Here is an 8,325-nt window from a genome sequence, read left to right as displayed (position 1 = left end):
GTATTGGGAGAAAGAAACGATTTTTGGAATGGTTTTGAAGCTAAATGAGTTAGGGTATTTATAGTTGAAATTAATGACTTAATCTTGTAAATATCCTAAAGCCTAGGGATTAATTGTGATTATCTCATTATCATTTTTCAATAAACATCTACCAAACTTTGAAAAATTATTTTTCAAAGAAACATTTACCAAACTTTGAAAACCATTTTCAAAGAAACATTTACCAAACTTTGAAAATCATTTTTTCAAAGTTGGTTGTCAAACTTGAAAATCATTTTAACAATACTTTCAACAATCTCACAGTTGAAGACTGATTTTAATTTGTCTTCACACTTCAATCAATGCAACAGCTTTTCTAGTCTTGTTACTCTACCATGCCAACTGAAGTTGAACACAACTTCAGTTTGTCTGTAGTCACCGTCTTTGTCAACATGTCTGTCAGATTTTGAGCTCCACTGATCTTTTCAAGTTTCAAAATCCCATCTTCCATAAGAGACCGGATAAAATGATATCGCAATTGTATGTGCTTTGTCCTGGAATGAAAAGATGGATTTTTTGCTAGATGTATAGCACTTTGACTGTCGCAATACAAGACATTATTTTCTTGTTTCTTGCCTAACTATTCCAAGAAACTTTAGAGCCAAACCATCTCCTTGTTGGCTTCCATAACAGCGACATATTCTGCTTCAGTTGTGGAGAGAGCAACTATCTTCTGTAGTTGAGAAACCCAACTCACTACGGTTCCTCCTAGAGTATAGACATACCCTGTAGTGTTCCTTCTGATGTTAACATTTTCGGCTAAGTCAGCATCTACATAGCCTGTCAGTATCGTATCTCCACCTTTGAAACAAAGTGCTTTGTTTGTAGTACCGCGCAAATATCTGAGGATCCATTTGACTGCTTCCCAGTGTACCTTGCCTGGATTATTCATGTACCTGCTAACAGCTCCCACTGCTTGAGTAATATCTGGTCTGGTACAAACCATGGCATACATTAGACTTCCAATTGCTGAGGCATACGGCACCTTCACCATGTGTGCACGTTCTTCCTCCGTCTTTTGGTGATTGTTCTTTGGAGAGTCTAAAATGGACACCTAAAGGTGTACTTACTGGTTTAGCATTTTGCATGTTGAACCTGGAGAGTACTTTGTTGATGTACTCAGCCTGTGATAACATCAAAGTCCCCGACTTTGTGTCTCTCTTAATCCTCATCCCAAGAATCTGCTTTACAGCGCCCAGATCCTTCATAGCAAACTGCTTCGACATTTTTTGCTTCAAGTTTATAATCTCTTGCATGTCTGAGCCTGTAACGAGCATGTCATCAACGTACAACAATAAAATAATGAAGCTATTATCGAACCTCTTGATGTAGCAACAATGATCTGCTTGGCATCTGGTAAAACCACTGCTACTCATGAAGCTATCGAACTTCTTGTACCATTGTCTAGGAGCTTGTTTTAAACCATACAAGCTCTTCTTCAACCTGCATATCAGGTTTTTCTTGCCTGCCTCTATGAAGCCTTCTGGCTGCCTCATATAGATTTCTTCTTCCAAATCACCATGAAGGAAAGATGTCTTTACATCTAACTGCTCAAGATGTAAATTCTCTGCAGCTACAATTTTCAACACTTGTCTGATTGTGGACAATTTTACGACTGGAGAGAAAATTTCATTGTAGTCAATACCTTCTTTTTGTTGAAAATCTTTGACAACCAATCTTGCTTTGTAGCATTTGCTCCCATCATGCTCTTCTTTGATCCTGTAAATCCACTTGTTGTGGAGCGCTTTCTTGCCTGGTGGTAATTCAGCTAATTCCCACGTCTGATTTGACATAAGCGAGTTCATCTCATCTTTCATGGAAGACTCCCACTTGACTGAATCCTCCACTTGCATTGCTTCATCATAGCACTCTGGTTCACCATTGTCAGTCAGCAACAACTAGTGCAAAGAAGAAGAATACTGTTGGGTTGGTTTAGGAATTCTGGAGAAGCGCCTTAGTTCCGGTGTGTCTGGTTCTTCTTGAACTGCTTCAGGACTGATCTGAACATCATTTCCAGAAATCTCCTCGAACTCAGTAAATTCCTTTGTTTCAGCTTCGATGTTTGAGATACTTGATTCTATGGTTGATATGTCTTTGTACATCACATTCTCATTGAAAATAACATCTCTGCTTCTGATAATATTTCGATTTTCGTAGTCCCAAAATCGGTAACCGAACTCATCACCACCATAACCAACAAAGACACATTTGTTGGACTTGGCATCAAGTTTACTTCTTTCAGCAGAGTTTATATGTATATAGGAAATACAACCAAACACTCTTAAGTGTGAAAGGTTTATTTCTTTCCTTCTCCAAACTTCCTCTGGTATTCTGCCATCCAAAGGAACCGAGGGCCCACGGTTGATCAAGTAAGCTGCAGTGTTGATAGCTTCAGCCCATAGAAGTTTGTGCAATCCGACATGTATCCTCATGCTTCTGGCACGTTTATTCAGAGTTCTGTTCATGCGCTCTGCTACGCCATTCTGTTGCGATGTCATGGGAACTGTTGTCTCCATCTTGATCCCATTGTTTGCGCAGAAATCTCTAAATCTACTATTTTTGTATTCTCCTCCATTATCAGACCTCAACCGCTTGACTTTCAGACCAGTCTCATTTTCCACTATTGCCTTCCATTTTCTGAAGGTATCAAAGACTTCAGATTTCTTCTTCAGAAAATAAACCCACGCCTTCCTTGTAGAATCATCTATGAAGATGACATAATATAGTGAGCCTGCAAGAGATGGAACTGGAGATGGTCCCCATATATCAGTATGAACCAACTCTAACTTTTCAGCCTTGAGTGTCTTACCAATCTTTGCAAAGCTGACTTTATTTTGTTTGCCAAAGATGCAATCCTCGCATAGTCCGACATCTAGATTCTTTAGATCCGGCAGCTTCCCTTTTGACAAAAGTGTCTTCATCCTTTTCTCGTTCATGTGATCAAGCCTTTGGTGCCATAGGTTTGATTTTCCATCAACATCTGCGGCTGCAATGACATTCTCTAAATTTGAGGTTACATAGAGAGTACCAGTTTTCTTACTACGAGCAATGACGAGTGCTCATTTGGTAATCTTCCATTCACAGCCTGAAAAGGTTATGCTATATCCTTCTCCATCAAGATGTCCAACAGAAATCAGATTTATTTTAAGGCTAGGAATATGTCTCACTCCTTTCAGCGTCCAGGTGGTCTGGTTTGGCAACTTTAGTCGGATGTCTCCTTTTCCGACGATCTTCAAGGTTTCGTCATCAGCTAGATGAACCTTCCCAAAATCACAACTGACATAATTTTCCATGATTTCTCGGCATGGGGTGAAGTGGAAAGATGCCCCTGAATCCAAGATCCATGATTCAATCGGACTGTTGACGCTTAGAATCATGGCATCACCTGTCTCCTCTGTCACGTTGGCAGGTTCCTGTGTGCCGATGTTTTTCTTCAGTGCTCGGCAATCTCTTTTAAAGTGACCCTTCTTGCCACAATTATAACAGGTAAAATCTTTCTTTCCCGTTCTGGATTTTCCCCGTCTGGATTTCGATCTGCAATGATTTGAATTTCTTTCTGAAGTTCTCCCTCTGGACTTCGTGTGCAAGGCTGAGGAGGTTGATGCTTCACCCGATTCTCTCCGTCAAATTTCTTCGCTCAGTACCAGATCCCGAACATCGTCGAATTTCTATTTACTATTTCCCGACGAGCTGCTAACTGCTGTAACAGTAGCATTCCAACTGTCTGGTAGAGATGATAAGAGAATTAAAGTTCGAACTTCATCATCGAATTCAATTTCCACTGAACTCAACTGGGTTGTGATTGTGTTGAGTTTATTTAGGTGTTGTGCCATCGATGCCCCTTCCGCATCCGCAAATTGAATAATCGCCTCATCAAGTGCACTTTGTTTGAAGCTGCTGGCTTCTCATACATATTGGAGAGAGCCGCCATAAGACCCGCTGTAGTTTTTTCCTTTGCTATGTTGAAAGCAACATTGCGGGATAACGTCTGTCGGATAACTCTGAGGGCTTATGTAACACCCCCAACCCGTACCCGACCCGGATATGAGTCAGAGATATTACATTGACTTTTAAAACACAACTCTTAACCAATAATAACAAAATATTTGAACTTATATTAAGAAAATATGATAATATACATATTGTAACATAAGTTTACCAAAATATTCAGAGCATACACAACTTAACCCTTTAATTACATGCCAACTGCCATTTACATAACAAAATGACATACTGATTAAGTTGCTTCTGATCTGGTGGTTGCAGGAGTAATGCTGTCAAGCTGCTTCACCTGTCTCGTCTACTTTCTCGGATCCTACGTGTGAAACACTCACACGCTAAGTCATCGACTTAGTGAGGCAATGTAATAATAATAACAAGGCAATGTAATGAAAATGTCATAATCGTATGAAATGAGATGGAAGCATGTACTTAATCAATGTAGTCTACATCATCAATATCCATACCTGTAAGCATATTACTTTAACATTCATGAATTCGTATTAATAAGTTTATTGGCCCATGATATCATATTGAGAACCTAAGGTATCTGAGTAATGTGAGGTTGTGCACTATGCTGTCACCACAGCTCGTATAAATGCACCGAAGTGCCGCGTAGAATTGCACCGTAGTGCCATATAATAATGTCCATAAGGACCACATAGAATTCCTTAAGAATCATATACATATGCTAGGGATCACATATATGTCTCATCATACTTCACACATGTTCCAAAGAATATATATATATCCTGAAGGACCGCGTAGAATATTGTCCCGAAAGACCGCGTAGAATATTGTCCCGAAGGACCGCGTAGACCCTCTACCCTTGGCATGCCAACTATACCTATAGTTCTCATCTACATAACATGGGCTTTTACATTTCACGTAGTCTATATCGCGTAGACATGTAAATTCTTACCTTTTCACATAGCTCATAACTTTTCCCGCATATTCATGTCATATAATGCATTTTATATGAACTCATGTCATGTCTCATAATACAGAATATGCTCATGTACCAAGATATAAAATCTAAACTTATCACAAGTCTAGAATTGAGTATATTTCTATAATTATGCTATGCATATGCACTCACCTATATTTCTTTGTCTTTTCCTCGATCGATCCTACTTGTAGATTGTTCCCGAACTCGTGTAGGCTCAGTATCTACATAAACATAATTTTCAAGATGATTATCAGATGTCTATGTCTTGAAATTAATCTTTAATAGCCTACCAATTTAAGGAATTAATAGTTTAGTCTTTCTCTTTTTTTTATATATGGGGGAATCGGTTCCCCCCCTGGGGGTATCGATTCCCCTCTAGCATTCTGGAAATTCATATACGTTGAGGGGGTATCGATTCCCCTTGAATGGGTACCGATTCCCCTAGCCCATAAATCCTATTTTGAGCTCGAAAATCATCTCATTTCAGCTCAAACATTCATATTTCACTCCCTTTAATACTCTTAGCTTTCATACACTTACTTAAACTAATTATTATCCATTCAATACCTCTAAAACTAACAAAACTAATCATCCATATAGAATTTAAGAATCTTACTCAAATTCCAACTTGTTCTAATTTTAATTCTATCACTTCATACTTCTTAATTAACTTATTGACAAGTCAAAAATCTTATTCAAACTTCAAAAATTCATCCATATCAAAATTTCATCTAAAAACTCCTTTTCCAAATCTATCTCTAAAACACTTATCTTGTTGTCTTAATGCCATATAAGCTTTCCTTTAGCTTATATAACATCCAAACTTCAATTTCCAAGCTAAAAATCAAAGAAACTACTAAGGTTCAGATTCTTACCTTAAACTTGGGTCTTCACGTTTGGAAGAAGAGAAGAGAGAAATCTGGAAACATTTGTTTCCTACTCAAGCCCCACGTGGGTTATAATATAACCCCATAAAATTTTTAATTATTATTTTTCCTTGCAAATGACCATTTTGTCCTTAAATTCATTTCATATTTACTAACAAATATTTTTAAACTATATAATTATTCTACTTTAATCACCAAATTCTGAATTTTCACAATTTAGTCACTAACCCGTTACTTAGGATGTTACAAATCTCTCCCCCTTAAGAAAATTCATCCTCGAATTTTCATTGCATGAACAAATGAGGGTATTGATGTCGCATATCTTCTTCACGCTTCCACGTTGCTTCTTCTACTTTGTGATTTCTCCACAACACTTTGACCAAAGGAATAATCTTATTCCTTAGTTGCTTCACCTCGTAAGCTAATATATGAACAGGTTCTTCCTCATACGTCAAGTCAGGTCGAACCTCAATCTCTTCTGGTGTCACGATATGAGAGGGATCAGATCTATATCTTCGAAGCATTGAAACGTGAAAGACATCATGTATCTTTTCCATCTCAGGTGGTAAAGCTAGCTGATATGCTACAGGTCCTACTCTCTTTACAATCTCATATGGTCCAATAAACCGAGGACTCAATTTTCCTTTTCGACCAAATCTCAACACCTTCTTCCATGGAGACACTTTTAAAAACACTTTATCTCCAACTTGAAATTCAATTTCTTTCCTTTTTAGATCTGCATATGATTTCTGTCTGTCTGTTGCAGCTTTGAGATTACTCTGAATTATTTAGACCTTTTCTTCTACTTCCTGAATCAACTCAGGACCAAGCACTTCTTTATCTTTGAGCTCGTACCAGTTCAAAGGCGTACGACATTTCCTTCCGTAAAGAGCTTCATAGGGAGCCATTTTAATACTCGACTGATAGCTATTGTTGTAAGCGAACTCTGCCAGTGGTAAATACTTTTCCCATGATCCTTTAAATTCCATTACGCATGCTCTCAACATATCTTCCAATATCTGAATAGTTCTCTCTGATTGCCCATCAGTCTGAGGATGAAAAGCCGTACTAAAGTTTAAACGAGTTCCCAACGCTCCATGCAAAGATTTCCAGAATCTAGAAGTGAATCGAGGGTCTCGATCAGAGACTATGGAAACAGGTACTCCATGCAATCTAATAACTTCTCTAATATACAGCTCTGCATACTTTTCCATAGAGAAATCTGTTCTAACCGGAAAGAAATGCGCTGACTTAGTTAATCGATCAACAATTACCCAGATTGATTCTCTTTTGTTCGGAGTCAAGGGTAACCCCGAAACAAAATCCATCGTAACATTTTCCCATTTCCATTGAGTAATGAAAAGCGGTTGCAATAATCCTGATGGAACTTGATGCTTGGCTTTGACTTGTTGACATATCAAACACTTAGACACAAGTTCGGTGATGCTTCGTTTCATCCCTGACCACCAAAATCGATCCTTCAAATCCATATACATCTTGGTTCCACCCGGGTGCATCGTTAACGGACTGCAATGAGCCTCTGCTAATATTTCTTTCTTCAAGTCATCATTGTCGGGTATTACAATTCTTCCTTTACAATATAGATTTCCATCTGACTTAATCTCAAAGTCTTTAATCTCTTTGTTCTTTACTTGTTTAATTCTTTTCAAACACACTTCATCTTTACTTTGCAATTCTCCTATTCGTTCCAACCATGCTGGTTTAAGGGTTAATTATGCACAAAGACCACCGTCTCTCGTTAAAGATAATCTTGCATCCATAGCTTGTAAAGCTGCAAACGTCTTTCTACTCAAAGCATCTGCTACCACATTCACCTTTCTGGGATGATAGTCAATTATCACATCATAATCTTTTAAGAACTCTACCCATCTACGTTGCCTCAAATTCAATTCTTTTTGAGTCATCAGGTACTTCAGGCTCTTATGATCCGTATATAAGTAACAACGCTCCCCATAAAGATAATGACGTCAAATCCTGAGAGCGAATACTACAGCAGCCATTTCTAAATCATGAGTGGGGTAATTCCTTTCATGTGGTTTCAACTGTCTCAATGCATACACTACCACCTTTTCTTCTTGCATTAATACACACCCCAACCTGTTATGGGATGCGTTACTGTATACTACAAAATTCTTGCCAGATTCCGGTTGAACCAATATCGGAGTTTCCGTCAGAATTCTCTTTAAAACTTTGAAACTTTCTTGACATTCAGAAGTCCAAACAAATGGTACGTTCTTTCTCATTAGCTTTGTTAGAGGCAGCACAATCATCGAAAAATTCTTAACGAATCTTCGATAGTAACCGGCAAGTCCAAGAAAACTCCGAACTTCAGACACATTCTTAGGAACTTCCCAATCCATTATAGCTTTAACCTTCTGAGGGTCTACTCTAATCCCAACTGTCGAGATCACATGCCCCAAGAAAATTACT

This window comes from Hibiscus syriacus, unplaced genomic scaffold (genome assembly GCF_006381635.1).
Source record: "Hibiscus syriacus cultivar Baekdansim isolate YM2019G1 unplaced genomic scaffold, ASM638163v2 tig00001825_pilon, whole genome shotgun sequence".
NCBI lineage: Eukaryota > Viridiplantae > Streptophyta > Magnoliopsida > Malvales > Malvaceae > Hibiscus > Hibiscus syriacus.
Note: the sequence above shows the minus strand (reverse complement) of the source record.